Source organism: Bison bison, unplaced genomic scaffold (genome assembly GCF_000754665.1).
Source record: "Bison bison bison isolate TAMUID 2011002044 unplaced genomic scaffold, Bison_UMD1.0 scf7180017864181, whole genome shotgun sequence".
Lineage (NCBI taxonomy): Eukaryota > Metazoa > Chordata > Mammalia > Artiodactyla > Bovidae > Bison > Bison bison.
This window is the reverse complement of record NW_011494753.1, coordinates 4,200,894-4,223,572: the sequence shown is the minus strand read 5'-3', so window position 1 is coordinate 4,223,572 and position 22,679 is coordinate 4,200,894. Positions and strand designations below refer to the sequence as shown.

Sequence of the window (22,679 nt, the reverse complement as noted above, 5' to 3'; positions counted from 1 at the left end):
CCCACCACTTCATGGGAAATAGATGGGTAAACAGTGGAAACAGTGTCAGACTTTATTTTTCTGGGCTCCAAAATCACTACAGATGGTGACTGCAGCCATGAAATTAAAAGACGCTTACTTCTTGGAAGGAAAGTTATGACCAACCTAGATAGCATATTCAAAAGCAGAGACATTACTTTGCCAACAAAGTTTCGTCTAGTCAAGGCTATGGTTTTTCCTGTGGTCATGTATGGATGTGAGAGTTGGACTTTGAAGAAGGCTGAGCGCCAAAGAATTGATGCTTTTGAACTGTGGTGTTGGAGAAGACTCTTGAGAGTCCCTTGGACTGCAAGGAGATCCAACCAGTCCATTCTAAAGGAGATCAGCCCTGGGATTTCTTTGGAAGGAATGACACTAAAGCTGAAACTCCAGTACTTTGGCCACCTCATGCGAAGAGTTGACTCACTGGAAAAGACTCTGATTCTGGGAGAGATTGGGGGCAGGAGGAGAAGGGGACGACAGAGGATGAGATGGCTGGATGGCATCACTGACTCGATGGACGTGAGTCTGAGTGAACTCTGGGAGTTGGTGATGGACAGGGAGGCCTGGCATGCTGCAGTTCATGGGGTCGCAAAGAATCGAACACGACTGAGCATCTGATCTGATCTGATCTGATCTAAGAGAGACCCAAAAAGCATTGTGACCTCAATCTCAATCTGACAAAATAAATTTAAGGGGAAAGTAATTTAGAAATTTGAATATTTAAAAAGCATCTCTAGGACTGATCTTCAAAATATATAAGTAGCTCATGCAGTTCAATACCAGAAAAACAAACAACTCAAACAACTCAATCAAAAAGTGGGCAGAAGACCTGAATAGACATTTCTCCAAAGAAGACATAGAGATAACCAATAAACACATGAAAAGATGCTCAACATTGCTCATTATTAGAGAAATGCAAATCAAAACTACAATGAGGCATCACCGCACATCAGTCAGGATGGCGATCATCAAAAAATCCACAAACAATAAGTGCTGGAGCCGGTATGGAATAAAAGGAATCCTCTTGCATTGCTGGTGGGAATGTAAATTGATACAGCCACTATGGAGAACAGCACGGAAATCCCTTTAAAAACTGGGAATATTTAGAAAGATGGTAACAATAACCCTGTATACGAGACAGCAAAAGAGACACTGATGTATAGAACAGTCTTTTGGACTCTGTGGGAGAGGGAGAGGGTGGGATGATTTGGGAGAATGCCATTGAAATATGTATAATATCATATATGAAACGAGTCGCCAGTCCAGGTTCAATGTATGATCCTGGATGCTTGGGGCTGGTGCACTGGGATGACCCAGAGGGATGGTATGGGGCGGGAGAAGGGAGGAGGGTTCAGGATGGGGAACACATGTATACCTGTGGCAGATTCATTTTGATATATGGCAAAACCAATACAATATTGTAAAGTTAAATAAAATAAAATTAAGAAAAAAAATAAAATGAAATAAAAAAAAAGAGAATATGGAAAAAAAAAAATCCAATTGCTAACGCAGAAGATGCAGGTTTGATCCCTGGGTCAGGAAGATCCCCTGGAGGAGGAAATGACAACCCATTCCAGTATTCTTTCCTGAAGAATTCCACGGACAGAGGAGCCTGGTGGGCTACAGTCCAGGGGGTCGCAAAGAGCCGGACATGACTGAGCATGCATGCAGGCTCCTTCCATCAGAAGCCTCTGAAATGTTATAAATCTGTTTTCAACGTGTTGCAATTTGACAGCATGACATTCTGAGTCATTAAAGTTTATCACTCAAAAAAATAAAATAAAAACTGGGAATAAAACTACCAGGTGTGTGTGTTAAGTTGCTTCAGTCATGTTCAACTCCGTGACCCTATGGACTGGGGCACCACGCTCCTCTGTCTGTGGGATTCTCCGAGGCAAGAATACTGGAGTGGGTTGCTATGCACTCCTTCAGGAGATCTTCCGAGCCCAGGGATCAAACCCAAGTTTCTTCTGTCTCCTGCATTGGCACTTGGAAAGCTCCATAAACTACCCTATGACACAACAATCCCACTACTGGTCATATACCTACCCTAAGAAAACCATAATTGAAAGAGACACATGTACCCCAGTGTTCACTGCAGCACTATTTACAACAGCTAGGACATGGAAGCAACCTGGATGTCCATCAACAGATGAATGGATAAAGAAGTTCTGGTATTAATACATATATACAATGGAACATTACTCAGCCACAAAAAGGAATGAATTTGAGTCAGTGGGGTGGATGAACCTAGAGTCTGTCATACAGAGTGAAATCAGTTGGAGAAAAACAAGTATCATATACTAAAGCATATATACAGAATCCAGAAAGATGGTACTGATGAACCTATTTGCAGGGCAGCAGTGGAGACGCAGACACAGAGAACAGACTTGTGGACACAGTGGGGTAAGAAGAGGAGGGATGAAATGAAAGAGTAACACTGAAACATACACATTACCATACGTAAAACAGAGAGCCAATGGGAATTAGCAGTAAGACACAGGGACCTCTAACCCAGTGCTCTGTGACCCTTAGAAGGGTGGGATGGGATTGGAGGTGAGAGTGTCAGGTACAAAGTTAGACATGAGCACCTAGAGGAGGCCTGGCTGAAAGGATGCAAGCCATCTCTAAACTCCATCCCAGATGCACCCAGGAGAGCTCACAAATATGCTGCAAAATAACCATAGAAACTTTTCAATTCCTGAACAAGGCCTTAGGCACACAGTAGATACAAAATGACCACAGGGGCTTCTCCAAATAACCTTAGGCATTAGGAGTGCATCAAGGGCTCATGAATATTCTACATCTAATTATATCAGATGGAATTATGGGAAGACATAAACAACACAGCCTGTTGTTATATAACTTGAAATTGTCAATCGGCCTTGAGCGTATGCCCATTTGTATTCCCTTTCATTGATTGGTAGTGGGTACAAGCCCTGCTTTGCACCAGGCATAACCAAAAGGAGGGGGACTGGAGGAAGCCAAGAGAGCTGGACAGCAAGGATGAGAAGGACTCTTTGGGGAGTGTCAGTCTAATAAAAGCTCTGTATGCTTAAGGTGAACTGAGCTTTCACTTGGCTGTTGTACTATACATTTTGGTCCATTGCTCCATATTTTTGTTGTGACGAGATAAGAACCAAGGAAGATAAATAAACCAACCTGAGAGGAGGGAGGTCTAAGAAGGAAGGGGCATATGTATATCTGTGGCTGATTCATATTATGGTGGAAACCAACACAATATTGTAAAGCAACTATCCTCTAATTAAAAATAAAATAAAAAGCATTTCTATTAGTTAGTATCCTCCAGAAGAAAAAAACCATAGGGTACATATAGACAGCTAGAAAGAGTTTTTAGGTGGGACTGGCTCACATGATGTTGGAAGCTGAGAAGTCCCAGAGCTGCTCTGCCATCTACAAGTTGGAGGTCCAGGAAAGTCAGTGGTGTGGTTCCGCTCCAAACCTGGATGCCGAAGAATGAGGGAAGCCAACAGCATCAGTCCCAGTATGAAGGCCTGAGAACAAGGAGAACCAAAGCCAATGGTAGGAGACAGAAGTCCAGGCTCAGAAAACAAGCTCCATCCTCCACCCCTATTCCCCCCAATCCCCAACATCCCCTCCCACCACACACCATTTTGCTCTGTCTGGACCTTTAGGGGACTATCCTGTTTCCTCTATGACCCACCTCCCAGAATATTGGAAATAAAAGCAAAAATCAAAAAATGGGACCTAATTAAACTTAAAAGCTTCTGCACAACAAAGGAAACTATAAGCAAGGTGAAAAGACAGTCTTCAGAATGGAAGAAAATAATAGCAAATGAAGCAAAGCAACTGACAATTTCAAAAATATATAAGCAACCCCTGCAGCTCAATTCCAGAAAAATAAATGACCCAATCAAAAAATGGGCCAAAGAATTAAACAGACATTTCTCCAAAGAAGACATACAGATGGCTAACAAACACATGAAAAGATGTTCAACATCACTCATTATTAGAGAAATGCAAATCAAAACCACTATGAGGTACCATTTCATGCCAGTCAGAATGGCTGTGATCCAAAAGTCTACAAGCAATAGATGCTGGAGAGGGTATGGAGAAAAGGGAACCCTCTTACACTGTTGGTGGGAATGAAAACTAGTTCAGCCACTATGGAGAACAGTGTGGAGATTCTGTAAAAAACTGGAAATAGAACTGCCATAGGACCCAGCAATCCTACTGCTGGGCATACACACTGAGGAAACCAGAACTGAGAGAGACACGTGTACCCCAATGTTCATCACAGCACTGTTTATAATAGCCAGGACATGGAAGCAACCTAGATGCCCATCAGCAGCTGAATGGATAAGAAAGCTGTGGTACATATACACGATGGAGTATTACTCAGCCATTAAAAAGAATACATTTGAATCAGTTCTAATGAGGTGGATGAAACCGGAGCCTATTATACAGAGTGAAGTAAGCCAGAAAGAAAAATACCAATACAGTATACTAATGCATATATATTGAATTTAGAAAGATGGTAACGATAACCCTGTATGCGAGACAGCAAAAGAGACACAGATGTATAGAACAGTCTTATGGACTCTGTGGGAGAGGGCGAGGGTGGGATGATTTGGGAGAATGGCATTGAAACATGTATAATGTCATATGTGAAACGAATCGCCAGTCCAGGTTCGATGCATGATACAGGATGCTCGGGGCTGGTGCACTGGGATGACCCAGAGGGATGATATGGGGAGGGAGGTGGGAGGGGGGTTCAGGACGGGGAACACGAGTACACCTGTGGCAGATTCATGTTGATGTATGGCAAAACCAATACAATATTGTAAAGTAACTAGCCTCCAATTAAAATAAATAAATTTATATTAAAAAATAAAATAAAGTCAATTAAAAAAATAAAAAATAAAAACATTTAATAAAAAAAGTTATTACTAGTAATGGCACAGACATTGTATTTTTTCCAGTACACAGTAATAATAAAACAAATGAAATAACATACCACAGCTAGGGATTTTCATGTACAATTTCCCAAGCATTCTAGGAAAACAAAAATTTCTTCTTTTCTATGAATCACTAAAATAACTGAAGTGAAACCTGAGATGAGCACAGGGTTGAAGAAAAACAAACAAAGGCTGGTTTAGAGAACAAGCCCACCGGGTTGTCTCTGCAGCCCCACTATGCTCCACACAGGCCTGGGCCATGTGCCCTCACTCACTCAAGATGTCTGGACCACAGAGCATATAGCAGGGTCAGGCTGGGGACCCAGAACTCCCTCGCAACCTTCTCACACAGCATTAGGGGAAAACACACAAAAGGTACTAGAAACAAAATCACCAACAAGGCAAAAGGCTCAAGGTTTCAGAGGAAGAAATGCAGTATTATTTTAAATTCTCCCTGGATCAGAGAAGTAAGCTTATCTTCCTGAAATGGGTCTTTCTTGAAGCATCTGCAGACACCCCAGGACTGCTTGAGGCAAAGTCTCTCCTGCTATCTAATAGCCCAGAGCATCTTTCTGAGGCCCCAAGAGGCTGATCTTTATCTCAGGCAAAGAGACGGAAAGGAAGCATGGGGTGGTGATGCTCCCTCATCCCTGCAAACTGGGCTCACACTTGGCATGGAGACATCACCCTGGAGTTTAGACATCCAAGGGCATCAGTGAAACCCAAAGATCTCCAAAGTCCAGTGAAGAGAAACCTACACTTGCAGCCAGGGATTCCACGCCTCTGGCTCATAACATGCAAGCATAAGCTGTTGGCCCTTAGCAGCCACATGGTATGTAAAAGCTTTGGACAAGAGACAAACCCCTCATGTTTCTCATCTGCAAAATGGGTACATATCACTGAATGGTTGTGAAGATTAAATGAAGCTAATATTCATAAAGTACTTAATTCAGTGCCTGGCACAGAGTAGTGGCTCTACTTTTTATCTTTCTCACTGATTATCATAAAGCTTACATTTATTTCAAAAAAATCAAGGGAATGCAGATTTATGAGTGCTCTAAACTGATTCTCTAAAATAGTAGATTGGAAGATTATCTCTGACAGTAAAACATGACTCACACTCCTCATCGTTTTGTATGGGCCCTTGGGTAGGTTTTGGTTGCCTGGGAGAGATGACCTGGTCTTCCTTTAATTAAAAGTATTGTTACTGTGAACCTTCTCAGTTTTCAAAACTTAGCTTGAAGTGATTTGAGTACTGCACAATTGTTCCCAGCCCTAGCTAGTCCAGAAAGTGTGGCCAGAAGGTGTGGCCCTTCCATGGCAAAGACCTTCCCCTTAGGTATGTTCTCCAACTATGTCCCCACTTCTGGGTCTCTCCTGGGCCAGCCTTAGGGTCTGCATATCTTGGCAGATCCAAGTGCTATCCCTTTACACAACACTGGAATAGAGGCTTTCAACTTCCCTAAAATACTTCTACAAGGGTCTCTTTTATACAGAAGCTGCTCTTTGCACAGATCCTGAATAACTCAGTAACTCCTTAGCTAATCTGGCATTACCATGGCTCCATGCTCCCATGAATGGATTGGCAGTTCTGGACACACTGTTTAAGGTCACATTTCTCAACTTAGTTTCAAAACTCTAGGTAGAGAAGCTCACCGCACCATGGAAAATGATCACTCACTTGCTGCTGCTGCTAAGTCGCTTCAATCGTGTCCGACTCTGTGTGACCCCATAGACGGCAGCCCACCAGTCTCCCCTGTCCCTGGGATTCTCCAGGCAAGAATACTGGAGTGGGTTGCCATTTCCTTCTCCAATACATGAAGGTGAAAAGTGAAAGTGAAGTCGCTCAGCCCTGTCCGACTCTGAGCGACCCCATGGACTGCAGCCTACCGGGCTCCTCTGTCCATGGGATTTTCCAGGCAAGAGTACTGGAGTGGGGTGCCATCGCCTTCTCCGGATCACTCACTTATTTGACCCTAAATAACACCAAACAATACAGCCTCTGGCATCTTATCTAAAAAGGCCTCCCATGTAACAGTTTATAATTTAGGGAACCATCTGCTTTTCAATATTTCTTTTAAAGAAAAAGAATAGGCAAAACATCAAAATTCTTTAAACTAGCAGTGACCTAACAAGAGACAAACAGAAGTTTATATTTTAAATCTTTTACTAATCATCACTATCCAGTCTCCTATAAAATTCTCATTGGCTCAAGTTTATTTGCTAAGCTTCACTTGATTAGATAAAGGGAAGTGAAAAGTCAAACCAAACAAACAAAGCAAAACAAGCCTTGGCCCTCTGTTGAAAGTATAACCTGGAGTAAGAGACATGATGTCTGTGTTGTGTAACCTTGCTCTCAGAGGAGTGGTTAATTTCTTGTTCAGCAGCATGGTGGTGGTTTCCACTCTTCTTCCCATCATTTTTAGACTCCAGAGTAGGCCGCCTTAATATTCTTCCTTTAAAGAGCATCTTTGCTTTTAACTTTTTTTTTTTGGTTTTGGTTATAAGAAAGAGATATGTGATAAATACTTGGAAGGCAGTAATTAAGAACTGTCATTTGTAATGCTGGTGCTCAACGTGGCTGAGGTACTCTCATCCACTGCTGGTGGCATTTTTAAATGAGTAAGTTCTCTGGGAAAGCAGTATGCCAACATGGCGCAAGAATCAAACACAATATTTACTCTAGAACTCCCTTCACCTCTAGGAACTCAGCCTAGGGAAATATTAATAAAATAGCACAAGCAGTAATAACAGAAATGATGATGGTGAAAATTATGACCAAGTCTCCAAATCCCAAGGTCTGTTCCTGTTTCTCACACTTGATCTCTATGATTGTGGTGACCACTGGCTCCTTCATAGCATGATATTTCTTTCAGTGTTCCTGACCCTAAAACTCTGTTATTTCCGCCTCTCACTATAATTTTGGAAGGCTCCTTATTCTTTCCATCCCCATAAAGACAGACATTCCCCCAACCAGAGTTATTTCTTCTCCTCTCACCTCTATACTCTAACTGTAGGTGATCCCAAAGATGTCCACACATCTTCTGCAAAAGATAACGCCAGTCCTCAACATCCTTGAACTCTATCTAAGTCCTAACTTTTCACATGCTTTTTGGATATATCCGTATGTAACATCAAAGCCATTTCACCCTTCCTCATCTTGTCCGTCTTTCCTTCTGTATGGTGACAATCCTCCTTCAGACCTTCTGTCCTTTTTATCAGATCAATGATTCCGCCAAACATGTCCTCAAACCCCAAAAGCATCATAAAAATTCAGTGACCAGACCTCAACTACAACCTGTGCCTTAGGTATGTATGTTTCTAATAAGCTGCCAAGTAAACTCAATAGAAGCCACCAGATACAGGAGCCAGGAATCTCAGCTATCTAAAAGACCATACTTGCCACCCAGATGCAGATCTCTTTTCCTATGGCCACCTTCACATGCTTCTACACCCACCTCCTCCTCCTCCTCCTCTATTGCCCTTCACACGCATTCAACCCTTACAACCCTCCTCCCCCTCCTCCTCCTCCATTGCCCTTCAATACAGTCTACACCCCACACCCTTCCTCTTCCTCCTCCATTTCCCTTCACATACAGTCTACACTGCACTCCCCTCCTTCTCTCCTCCCCTATTTACGAAGGACCTAATATGTGTCAAAACTCTAGGTACAGTAGTAGTGAATCAAAAGCACCTCTCCCATGCTGCTACTACTGCTGCTAAGTTGCTTCAGTCGTGTCCGACTCTGTGCGACCCCATAGATGGCAGCCCACCAGGCTTCCCCGTCCCTGGGATTCTCCAAGCAAGAACACTGGAGTGGGTTGCCATTTCCTTCTCCAATGCATGAAAGTGAAAAGTGAAAGTGAAGTCACTCAGTCATGTCCGACTCTAGTGACCCCGTGGACTGCAGCCCACCAGGCTCCTCGGTCCATGGGATTCTCCAGGCAAAAGTACTGGAGTGGGGTGCCATTACCTCTCCCATAGGAATATACAAATTGTAGATGACCTGGAAAAATGCTTTATTATTGCTCACCTCTATGAGTACAAATATTTGAGAGTACAAATATTAATTTCATAGAAACACTTCCTTAGATGGCTTCAAGTTAAATATGTCAATTTACTGGAAATTTAGAAGAATTCCTTGATGTTTGCCCTCCTTGGAGGTCTAGCACTTATTGTGCTGTACAATGAATTCTCCACTACTTACTGAATGAGTGTGATGAACAACTGAACAAATAAACAGTCCTATTTGCCTTTTCTGAAGATGGGTGAGAAGTGTGAGGGCAAGTTGGTTCCCTAAGAAACAGCTTTTCCTTTATTTTTTTAAAAAAATGAGAGAATAAATCAGGGCATGTCTGCCCGACTCTCTTCACCTCTACAAGCCACTTGTGAAGAACTCAGTCTTGGATGGCATGACGCCATCACATGGTCCCAGAATTTTCAGACTTGCTTCTGCATTGAAGAAAGCCTATGTTGAATATGCTGATGTCAATGCATGAATGGATAAAGAAATTGTAGTACACACACAAATATATATTATTCAACCACAAAAAATGAGGACATCCTCCTCTTTGTGACAACATGGATGGACTGTGAAGACATTATGGTAAGTGAAATAAATCAGACAGAAAAAGACAAAACTGTATAATCTCAATGATATGTAGAATGCAAAAAAGCAAATGTATAGAAAAAGAGATCAGACTTGTGGTTACTAGAGGCAAAGGGTGGGGGTAGGCGAAACTGGATGAAGGTGGTCAAAAGGTACAAAATCAAGTTGTAAGATAATCAAGTACTCAGTTCATTTGCTCAGTCGTGTCCGACTCTTTTCGACCCCATGGACTGCAGCACGCCTGGCTTCCCTGTCCATCACCAACTCCCGGAGCTTACTCAAACTCATGTCCATTGAGTCAGTGATGCCATACAAGCATCTTATCCTCTGTTGTCCCCTTCTCCTCCTGCCTTCAATCTCTCCCAGCATCAGGGTCTTTTCCCAGGAATCAGTTCTTCACATCAGGTGGCCAAAGTATTGGAGTTTCAACTTCAGCATCAGTCCTTCCAATGAATATTCAGGACTTATTTTCTTTAGGATTGACTGGTTTGATCTTACAGTCCAAGGGACTCTCAAGAGTCTTCTCCAACACCACAGTTCAAAAGCATCAATTCTTCAGCACTCAGCTTTCTTTATAATCCAACTCTCACATCCATACCAGCATTAGTCCTTCCAATGAATATTCAGGACTGATTTCCCTTAGGATTGACTGGTTTGATCTCCTTGCAGTTCAAGGGACTCTCAAGAGTCTTCTCCAACACTACAGTTCAAAAGCATCAATTCTTTGGTGCTCAGCTTTCTTTATAGCCCAACTCTCACATCCATACATGACTACTGGAAAAACCATAGCTTTGACTAGACGGACCTTTTTGGCAAAGTAATCTCTGCTTTTTAATATGCTGTCTAGGTTTGTCATAGCTTTTCTTCCAAGGAGCAAGCATCTTTTAATTTCATGGCTGCAGTCACCATCTGCAGGGATTTGGGAGCCCAAGGAAATAAAGTCTGTCACTGTTTCTACTGTTTCCCCATCAATTTGCCATGAAGTGATGGGACTGGATGCCATGATCTTAGTTTTCTGAATGTTGAGTTTTAGGCCAGCTTTTTCACTTTTTTCTTTCACTTTCATCAAGAGGCTCTTTAGTTCTTTGCTTCCTGCCATAAGGGTGGTGTCACCTGCAAATCTTGAGGTTATTGATATTTCTCCCGGCAACCTTGATTCCAGCTTGGGCTTCATCCAGGCTGGCACTTTACATGATATACTTTACATATAAGTTAAATAAGCAGGGTGACAATATACAGCCTTGACATACTGCTTTCCCAATTTGGAACCAGTCTGTTGTTCCATGTCTGGTTCTAACTGTTGCTTCTTGACCTGCATACAGATTCTCAGGAGGCAGGTCAGGTGGTCTGGAATTCCCATCTCTTTCAGAATTTTCCACAGTTTGCTGTGATCCACACAGTCAAAGGTTTTGGCATAGTCAATAAAGCAGAAGTAGATGTACTATTTCTACTACTAGGTACTAGGGCTATGCTATACAACATGATGATGAAAGCTGACACTGTTATATGACATACAGGAAAGGTGCTAAGAAAGTAAAGCCCAAGAGTTCTCACTGCAGGGAGAAAATGTTTTTTCTTTTGTTTTTATTGCATCCATATGAAACAACGGTGCTAGTGGTAAAGAATCTGCCTGCTAATGCAGGAGACATAAAAGCTGTGGGTTCAATCCCTGGGTCAGGAAGATCCCCCGGAGGAGGGCATGGCAACCCGCTCCAGCATTGCGTGGGAAATCCCATGGAGAGAGGAGCCTGGCGGGCTACAGTCCACAGGGTCACAAACAGTAGGACATGACTGAAGTGATTTAGCACACATGAGATAGTGCATGTTAGCTGAACCTATTGTGAAGATCATTTCACAATATACGTAAATCAAACCATCACGCTGTGCACATTGAAGAGTGATTGCTGTGCGCATTAAGGAGTGATACACGTCAACTATTTTTCCATTAAACTAGGAAAGAGGACTACCATTCTGCTAGCTTGTGCTGAGAAATAAAAAAGAAGTCCAGTAACCTTCTCTGCAAATGAGCTTAGCAACTTTTATTGATCCCTGAAGCAACCACATCAGAGCCCATTTTCTTTCTTCTTCTTTCTATTCAGGGTGGAGAGACCCCCTTGAGGGTAGTGTACTGAGCTCCTCCCACTTCTACAGTTTTCCTGAATTCTTGTTGCTTTTGTCTTCTCTATCGAACAAATCACTAGTCACTAATTGGACAAAATAGTTTGGGCCAATGAGAGCATCATGCCAAACAGATCATCTCCAGAGTATTATCCCAAAACTTTCTCTAAGTGCCATTTCCAAAAGCAATACACTGAATAATAAAGACATTTAGAAATCCATCATATCACTCAATCTTTCAGAATCATTGATGTTGCTCCCCAACCTCAAGGATTTCCTTACTTTGGATGGGCAGTGATGATGATAAAGATTTTCTGATGTCAGGAATAAAATTGGAACAATGAAGTATTTACTTTAACCAAGCTCTTTTTAAAAAGCCTCTTTCTTAATTTACTGTGTGAGAAACGTCCCTCCATTGGCCAACAGCAAAACCCTAACCTGGAGCTCAGACATGGGCCACACTAAGCCATACAGGAAGTCCATCTGAGCTGAATTAAAAAAAAAATAAATAAGACTTCCTCTCAGAGAGCAAGCGTGTATGTCCCCAGATCTTGACCATAGAGGACCTGTGGTCAAGCAAGCAGTCTCTCTAGAAGTTCAGCAACCCCTTGCTAAAAGCAGATGCTCCAACTGTTACTGTAACCCTATGGGTATCCACAGTGCTCTCTGCATGAGACACAGTGACAGGACAGCAACAGTTTTTAATTCATCAGTCCATGTGCTACATAAAGAGAAAACCCAGTAATACACACTTTATTTTAATTTCCAAAGAGACTGGCTTCTAATCAGCCTGCAATCCACTGATTTCAGTCTCCCTAAAGTCCAATTAGCTGGGAGCATCTGTCAAATGCTTTTTACGTAAAGATCATTCAAGCAATTACATATATACAAAATCTTAAGTCTTATTAAATTTCCCCCAAGGTTTTGCATTACCATACCTTTTCATCTTTATTATAACCTCCTTAAGGTTTTCCCTTTAGCCTCTGATTCATCAGAGCACCTTAAAAGATAGCAATGTTTCCACCAAAAAGAGATAAAAATAATCTGAGGTGCATGTAGTTTCAGAGAATCCAATGGAGTCCCAACTGTGGATGAAGAAGGTCCTAAGGACTTTCTGTTGGGCATTAAGCCCACGTGGCCCCTGAGCACATCTTCCTCTCCTCAAATCATGAGACAAAAGTGGTGAATAGGTGCAGCCGATACAAGTTGATCATGGATACATTATTCTAATTGCCTTACTCTTGAGTTCATAGTTCACTAGATAGTTAGGGGATCAAGGAAAGGCAGAGTTTATCAAATATCTGAATTTTACCCAAAGTATTGTGTCTACATGAGGCTTAATATTGACTATATGGAGGCCTAATGTTCAAATCGAAGAGCAGAGAATAGCAGACATCTGTTCCAACTCTGATCTAGAGTGTACGTGAAGTTGGAAGCCAGAAAGACCCTCCCTCAATCCACTCACTGCGTACTTCTGTAAGGTTCCCTTGAGGGGGGCCCCACCTCTCCAGAGAAAATCTATGGATGGAAGGGTTTTGGTTGATAGATATTGACAGCTGGGAGAACAGGCATTAATTTTAAATATAATAGGATTATGTTGGGAACACCTGGGGAAATGTGTAGATGATACAGACACTAGATAAGATGAAAATGCACTGAAATGATAGAGATACTTGAATAGAAAAGAAAGTTCAACAGTTTGTACAGTATGATATCATTTGTCATTTACATGATAACATATATATTGTGTGAAAGAATATACACTAAGCTATTAAGAGTGTGAGTGCATATTCTCTGATTGTAGGAATATGATTTTTTTTATTTTTGTCTATATTTTCTAATTGTATAAAATGAACTGATATTGTTCCTATAGTAAGAGACTATTACAAATAAAATGCAGGGGAGCTTGAGTGTACCTGACTGATTGGAAAGTAGAACTGAGGGATGGTGTTATAAGAGACTCCACAATATGTTATCACATCAATACATATTTTATCTTTGAAAGTTTTCCTCTTGAATCAGGTTTGGGACAATGCGTAGGCTGTGCCCTAGTGTACAGTGAACTTTCTGATGTCAGTACTCTCCTAGTTTCTACAGGCCAGTGCAGTCTCTGCTTTAGCTTTGTCACTGGGAAGCCTAAAGAATCTCATCAAACACGAGAAGAGCCCTAGTGTGGCATCCTTGTGCATAAGAAAGATAAATGTGGGCTGAATGGTTATCACTTAAATGGATTCATTTCTGGTTGAGTATCTGAAGGTTGGGGATTAAGGGTAGGGATAAATCAAACAGTAATAGCTAAAACTCACATATTCTCAATATATACCAGACTCCTTTCCTTGTGCTTTACAGATATTAATTTGTTTAAAGCAATAGCCATATGGAGTAGGTCATGTATCATATGGCAATCTTTGTTAGAGATGATGCAGGGCTAAAGTATAGACTGGGGAAAGTTGCATCAACTTGCCCTGGTTCAAGCCTAGCACTGTAGCTACAACCTGTGTGAACCTGAGAAAATTATTTACTCTCTGTGCCTCAGTGCCCTCATCTGTAAAAAGTAGGGTGATACTTGATTTTTTCAACAAACATTTAACAAATACCTACTATAGGACAGAACTACAAATGTCACTCCCTGCTCTTAAGGAACCTGTCATTTCCCGAGGAAGAGAGACATGTATTCAACTAAACGTAAGCAATTTTTCTTTAAGATCTATAAAGTGCCAACGCTTCACTCTCATGTATAAAAGATGTAAGCTCCTGGTTTGAAATTAATATTCTTTATCATTTTGAGAAAAACATTATTTTAGTTTACTAAGTTTAAAAATATGAGACTAGATGTTTATATTTTGAAAGTATCATTTCAATATATACTGCAAATGTTTACTTTTCCCTCTTTGACTTTTTTATGTGCTGAATTAAGGTAACATATCTTCCTGTACAAAAATATCCTTGAATTTTTGAATCCATCCCAATTAAGCATAACATTCTATCTTCTTAATATTGCTTTGGATTCCAGTTGCAAATAGTATGTTTAGAATGTTTTCACTGATATTTATATGTAAGACCAGTCTTTCAAATTTTTTTATTAATAGACTTTTTTGAAACCCAAGAACCATTCTTTGTTCAGTATGTTTCAATGAGAAATGATTAACTGGTTCTATCAAAACTAATTACAAGAAAGAGAAAAGTACCACAAGTGTAAACTATAAATGAGAAGTAGGCTGTAACAACAGAAGCAGAAATTGGAACACAAATTATGACACTCTTAAGTTTAGAAATTAAATCATACTAGTATAATTGAAAAATTATTAAATATATCTACTATCTATTCACTCAATTTAGAAAATTTACTTAACTGCTCTTAAAAATCAATAAAATCAATAAAAGAAATTTTTGTTATACTTGATATTTTTAAAGCACTAACCTTTTTTTTTTTAATAAAAGGGCATATTAAGTATTACAATTTCCAAATGCACCACTTACAGGGTTTATATGAGAAATGTTTGGCAATTTTGGCTCTGAAAAGAAACTGCAATTTTGGTTTGAAACTTTGGCAAATGAATGACAGAATTTATGTGTACCCTTTAGGTAGAACCAGACGTGTTGATTTGGTTCCGAGTTATCGTCTGAAAGATATTCCATTTTTCAAAAAGTCCAAATTCTACACAAATATGCACATTTATGATGACAGAGTTATATTCTTGGGAATTACCAAGCTCTTCTCTCAGTTTCATGTTTTATGAAATGTTAGAGTTAATAGTAACTATTTTCAAAGATGTTTCTTCCACAGAAAAAGGCATTTCAAGGGGAATTTAAAAACTGAAATACAACATTCTTCTGAAATTGAACTCTCATATATATATATTATGGAAACAAAAACATAAATTTGCACGGAATGTTCCTAAGTTCAAAACAGAGACAAGATTTACTAAGCTATTCTTAATGCCTTCTCCTTGAGCCAACTTTGTGCTCAGTTTTTCTAAAAAAAATCATCATTTCCTCAATGTCAACTGCCTCGCATTTTTATGAAATCTGCACTTAGCACTGAACCCGGTCAGTTAAAAATCTCTTTCAAAACAAAGCAAAATGCCAGGCTGCTTTATTTTACACTTAGTTTCATCCCCTTGTGCTGTTTACTGTGCTTGGGAATTGTGTTCCTTCGCAGCTGGCAGTTCTAGAGAGCACCGCCGTGTGCACCTAGGTGAGCAGCCATTCTGCAGATAGGAGAAACAAGCCCACAGATCAAGATCAATGCAGGCTGGAAATCTGACAGCAAGAGTAAGAAAAGGAAAACACTAAAGAAAATGCAAATACATTTTTTTCTCTATCCTTCAAGTATAAGCCAAATGTCCTTCACACAGAAGCTACATCAAACAGCTAAGGTGGCTCCAGGCCAGAGGAAAATGGCTTTTCAGTATCACACATGCCAAAGAAGACATATGGGCAGAAAGAAACCTCAGTACACAGTGCAGATTCCCATTTGGTTTCAATCATGTGCAATTTCCTTTATTTCATAAGGTAAAGGGTTTAACTATTCTGTCCAAATCCTATAACACAATGGCGGATCTGTTAAGATACCAGGAATTTTCATGTGGTTCTACAATTAATCCACTGATTACCCTCTGCAGTAAGTCAGAAGGTAGGTCAGAGACATGGATAAAAATTGAAAATGGGGTCTACCCTGGCCAGGCCCTTTGGCAGAGATGCAGGGGTAGTTCAGAATTTGATCACGGTTTAAGGATGCTTCATCCATTTTACTCTTAAGGCTTAATTGCTGGCTTTATGCAGGTTATGCTATGCTAAGTCACTTCAGTTGTGTCCAACTCTGTGCGACCCCATAGACGGCAGCCCACCAGGCTACCCTGTCCCTGGGATTCTCCAGGCAAGAACACTGGAGTGGGTTGCCATTTCCTCCTCCATTACGCAGGTTAGGGGAGAAGATATTCTACTGTTGTGTTTAACCAGTGTTCACATTCAACAGAACTTCAAAGGCTATTTTGAAGCAAAAATATAATTGAACAGTGTCTACTACATTATCACTTGCAACTAAGTAATAAAAAGGCTTGTCAGCTCCTCAAAGAAGCTCCATCACTCAAATATCCCACAGCTTACCTCTTCCATACAACAAGGAAGCTAACAAAACAATCAACGTCTCATTGGTGTTTATGATACCATTGTTATAGATATGATTTTACCTACTACAAACTGAGGTTTAAAATGCTTTTCCATGGTGTTTTAGTTTTGTGTATATGTATTGAATGATATTCAGAAATAATTTATATTATTATTATATATAGCTTTTTCTTATTTATATTGATATGAATACCATTTATTGTAGACAGGATAATTTTTATTGTTAATTTAAGTAATTATGGAAATAAATGAAAATTTATTTTAATATAAAAGCCAATGATGGAATTAAAAGATGAACCACTTATAAAAAGAAATCTGATACTGTTTTTATTTGTATGTATTACTTTTAAAGCTTTTGTTTTACTATATTGGATATCATATAGTTTTACAGACATCCTAGGATTACTCTGAAATGTATGAAGAGCAAATGGATAAAGAAAAAAAAATAGCTTATCCATGAGCGATATATGGTTAAGTGACATAAGAAACATATTATGAACAAGTTACCTTCAACATAAATAAAACAAATAGCTCAATATCCAAACTGTGGATAAAATGAGGAAATGGATAATGAGTTGGAAGAAGGGCGCTGCAGTAAAGATGCCAATGAAGCCAAGATATACAGCAAATCAAAGAAATTTAAACGTGTGAATTAGCTGCTAATCTGTCAGCATTTTAAGTTTTCCTTCAAATTTCCTACTGAGCATTCTATTTTTCATCACTCTGTGCCTGTGGTGGTTATGAAATTCATAACCAGATTCACAGTATTTACACTGGCAGAGAGAGGTTGGGATTTAGCAATGGAAATGAAAAACAACATTTTTATTCAAGATTTCTTGAATTTACCATGGGGTAGCTCATTTATTTACATCATCTGATGTGAATAGCCAATTCATTGGAAAAGTCCCTGATGCTGGGAAAGATTGAGGGCAGAAGGAGAAGAGAGAATCAGAAAATAAGATGGCTGGATGGCATCACCAATGCAATGGACATGAACTTGGGCAAACTCTGGGAGATGGTGAAAGACAGGGAAGCCTGGCATGCTGCAGTCCATGGGGTCGCAAAGAGTCAGACCAGACTGGGCAACTGAACAACAACATCAATCATTTAACAAGTATAAGATACTCTAATAGTAACACAATAGAGAAGGCTGACCAGGGCATCAGCCAATAAGCAGCAAATTGCCAGCAACTCTACAATCTGTCCTCCTATCTCCTTCTGGCCCCTCAATTTCAAAAGCAAATATACCTGAACCATAAGCCAAAGTATTTCTTAAAATATGAAAACAAAAAGAGATGTAAAAGAATAGTAAACACTGGACATGGTACAATCACTCTTTGTGAGCCCATGGACTGTACAGGCCATGGAATTCTCCAGGCCAGAATACTCGAGTGGGTAGCCTTTCCCCTCTCCAGGGCATCTTCCCAACTTAGGGATCGAACCCAGGTCTCCCACATTGCAGGTGGATTCTTTACCAGCTGAGCCACAAGGGAAGCCCAAGAATACTGGAGAGGGTAGCCCACCCCTTCTCCAGCGGACCTTCCCAACCCAGGAATCAAACTGGTGTCCTCTGCATTGCAGGCAGATTCTTTACTAGCTGGACTATCAGGGAAGCCCATGGTACATCACACGCAAGTCAAATCTGAGAAAACAGTAACACAAAGCATTCTGAAGTACCTAGAGGGAGCTCCAGACAGACTGCCATACTTTGCAGCAGGGCCTCTGTCTCTCAGTGTTTATAATCCAGGTCAGAGTCATCCTAAACTTGTTCTTTCATCTGCTGTGTATCAGCCTACAAAAGTAAATGCCAGAGAGAAAAGTGCATAACAGAGCTAAAAGTATGCTTCTCCTGGATGAAACTGAAAATGATAAATGCACGGCTGCAGAGACCAGGCAAAAGTCCTAAATAGATATAATCGTGGGTAGAAAGGATAAAAAACATTGTAACTACTCCATTTAGTAATTACTAATCCAGTACTTTTCTTTGGGTTGAAGGCTTTTTCCTGCCTCTACCACTGATACCAGAGTTTTCCTCACTGAGTTTCAGAAGAAATCGTCGAGATAAAAATTTTCTAACTGGGATGTGAATTTTAAACAAAAATTCTGCCTGGTATTTTTTAGATCCCATGTCCCTTCTGGGAAGACATATTACTAGTTCATGATGAGTGTGTGTTTGTAATATTGATGGCTCACATTTGGGATTATGCCAAATCCAAATTATGTTTATTAAGGCATGTGAACAATACCTGTGTAAGTAATGTTACTTAACTCTAATTTTCTTAGGCTTTCATTACACATATTAATTCAAACGAGAAAATTATGCATGTAGAAAAATATAAAACAAAAAGTTAGTTTGAAGAGAGACATTCTTTCCCACTAAGAATACACTGCCTTAAAAACACATGTGTGTAAGCCTCTGACAGTAACATCCTATGCTCGGTTTGTCTTTTTATAGGATAGAAACAAGTTAAAATACAGGTTAAAGAAGGTTACTAGTGGAATTCGGGGGGGTGGGGAGCGGAATTAAATACTCAGGTTTCTTTCCTTTTTCATAACACAGTTACGACTTAAAGCATTTGCCCCACATCTGAAACATGTAACATTCTATTTGACATGCAGCCACCTCACAACAAGGCTTTGTGTGTTTCCAGCAGTGAGGCTGTTGTGGTCAACAGCCAATTAACCACTTACTAGACACACCTTTCTCCCCAGGGACAAACTGGACTCCCTAACAGACACATTATCTTTTTCGGGAGTGCAAAGTACATTGTAAAGCAGTGAAGCATAATTCCATGGTGGCATCTAAAGCAGAAAGAGTTCACGCAACTTTGACTCTCAGATGGTATACCGACACCCTGACCACAAGCAAAACACATCTTTGCACATAGTGCTGGGCTCTGTTACTATTCAGCACAGGCTTAGAATACACTCAGGTACTACCTGTCATCAGAGGAGAAACTCCCTTTATGCGGATCGATAAGGTAGAAGAAGCAGGCTCTCTCATGTAATCCATAAGAATTCTGAAACGGCAGTTTAATCTTGGAAGATATGAATGTTCACTTTCCCAATTTTGTGGAAAAATGTTTGTTAGTTCAAACATTTGAACTAATAAAGTTCCAAAGTTTATGCATACAACAGAGGCAAAGACAGAACTAAAATAAGGAGGAGGACCTCGCAGAGTAAGGATCTACATCAACATTCACCTATTGTAAGGTTGAAACAGGGAATGAAGGAAAAGGGGGCAGGGGAATGACAGAAAAGGGAATCACCACTGTCACTACTGAATACAAAAGGGGAAAAAAAAAAAACCCAAGGAAGCCAATATGGAATAGCATGTGAAGAGTTCGCATGCGACAGTGAAGAGTTAAGCCATAACTGGACTGTCAGCTTCACTGAGAGCAGATGCATGCTTACTTTGTTTACCATTAGATCCTCACATCTAGAAGTCAATGCTCAAATAATAAGAAGTGTGTTCAATGAATAAATGTTCTGCCTTTGGAAATTGTAATTCTATAGCTGTTGAATCTAAGATTTATATACCCTTTGGGACATTCCCACCAGCTATACCCGCTTCAGAAAGCTCCTTTACACCACCACCATGACAAGGCATTATCTAAACTACCGGCAACCCAGTGCTCATGACAAAACCATTTCTATATTCCAGCAACGACAACAACAAAATCTGACCTTTCTTCATCCTTTCAAGGACAGCAGGGTGCTGGTGGTAATGAACATGAGAAGTTCTAATGAAGCTCATATACAGGGAACAGAAAAAGATCTGTCTAGTCTTTTCCTTTTGAATAAACTTAAGGCATATTATCTATAACTTTCTGTAACTTTCTATCATGTATGCCCTATGCAGAAAGGCACAGGTGGCTCAGATGATAAAGAATCTCCCTGCAATGCAGGGGATTTGGACTCGATCCATTGGTCAGGAAGATCTCCTAGGGAAGGAAATGGCATGGACAACAGCAAATATCTCCAAAGAAAAGCATTATGCTCACTGTCAAGGGCAAATGAACTGTGGCATCAGTCAAAGCGTAATGTACCAAGAGAATGCCAGGAGGATAGAGGGCAATGCAATTATGTTTTACTTTACTGAAAAGTAATGTTTTAGAAAACATCTTTTTACCTTGGTCTCTTAGCCTTATAGTGGAAACAGCACTTAGCTTGTAAGTCTTCAAAATACATTCTTTCATCCTTTAAAGAAAAACTCTTGAGGAGGGAAGCAGGTCTGCTGTCTATACACATAGCATATCACACTATACAAACTGTCCTGCTTAGAAACTACTCATGTGGCATCTGGTTTTTGTACAAGATGTGGGCTATTTCTACACTGTCACAACAAATTGGAGAATTAAAAAATAAACTATTTTTGGATTGAGATAGAAGGGAAAAAAAACATGCTATGACAGAAAGGCACTGAACCGAGAACCAAGAGTCCTGGATTCCACTCTGACACTGCTGGTGGGAATGTAAGCTGATGCAGCTGCCATGAAAAACAGTATGCAGTTTGCTCAGAAAACTAAAGTAGAATTACTATATGATCCAGTAATCCCACTCCTGGGAATACACCCAAGATAAAACTATAATCCAGAAAAATACATGAACCCCTATGGTCATAGCAGCACTATTCACAGTAGCCAAGACATGGAAGCAACCTAACTGTCCATCAACAAATGAATGAATAAAGAAGATGTGGTGTCTATGTACAATGGAATATTACTTCATCATTAAAAAAATGAAATAATGCCATTTGCACCAACATGTAGGGTCTTAGAGATTATCATACTAAATAAGTCAGAAAGACAAATACCATGATATCACTGAATGTGGAATCTAAAATATGGCACAAATGAACATATTTACAAAGCAGAAACTGACTCATAAGAGAACAGACTGTGATTGCTAGGAGGAACAGGGGAGGGAGAGGGATGGACTGGGAGCCTGTGGTAGCTGAATGCAAATGACTACATTCCGAATGGATAAACAAGGTCCTAATGTATAGCACAGGGAACTATAATGCAAATCCTGTGATAAACCATAATGAAAAAGAATATACAAAAGAATGTCTATATGTGTACAGCTAGTCACTTTGCTGTACAGCAGAGATTGGCACAACATTATAAAACAACCGTATTTCAATAAAAAAATTTTAAAAATATTTTAGAATATAACAGAAAAAGAATATACTTTATAATTTCTTTAGAAATAGTGAGAGCAATTGAGAGAAGATTCAGAAAGAATAACTTTTCCATTATAGTGTGTTTATTAAATTGTCTAAAGATGAGGAAAAAAAAAAGCAGAGTCCTGGATTTCAGGTCTCGCAGGCAGACAAGCTCCACTTCCACTCTGGGTCTCTGCTGCCTTGCTGGCATGAAGAGGGGCCTCAAAGGAAGATCACTAACATTTCTTCTAGATGTCATGTCTCCTATGGCAGGCTCTGCTATACTATCCCCACTCTCACTAAGGGAGAGACATAGAGCTCTCCCTTCAGCAGACCCAGACTTCTTATTTACTCTGACAAATACACCCTCAGGAAATCATGGTAGTCCCCTGAATCATTTTCTGTTTTCCTCCTAAAATGTTCTGGCCAGTCGTTTTTCTAAAACCTTCCCATGACACTAACACTTACTAGTATTAGTCACTTCAGGCGTGTCTCTTTTTGACACCATTGACTGTAGCTGGCCAGGCTCCCCAGTCCGTGGGATTTTCCAGTCAAGAATACTGGAGGGGGAGGAGCCAAGATGGCGGAGGAGTAGGACGGGGAGAACACTTTCTCCCCCACAAATTCAGCAAAAGAGCATTTAAACGTCGAGTAAATTCCACAAAACAACTTCTGAATGCCGGCAGAGGACACC

The 22,679-nt window shown here is 40.2% G+C and overlaps 1 long non-coding RNA gene across 1 annotated transcript in view; it reads right to left on the bottom strand.

Annotated features, from left to right (window-relative positions):
• Positions 1–22,679, bottom strand: part of LOC104990936 — a 44,383-nt gene that overhangs the window by 5,785 nt on the left and 15,919 nt on the right. The window contains exon 2 of the long non-coding RNA XR_825555.1: positions 3,395–3,536. This is a non-coding gene — a long non-coding RNA (uncharacterized LOC104990936). The remainder of the gene's footprint in view (positions 1–3,394; positions 3,537–22,679) is intronic.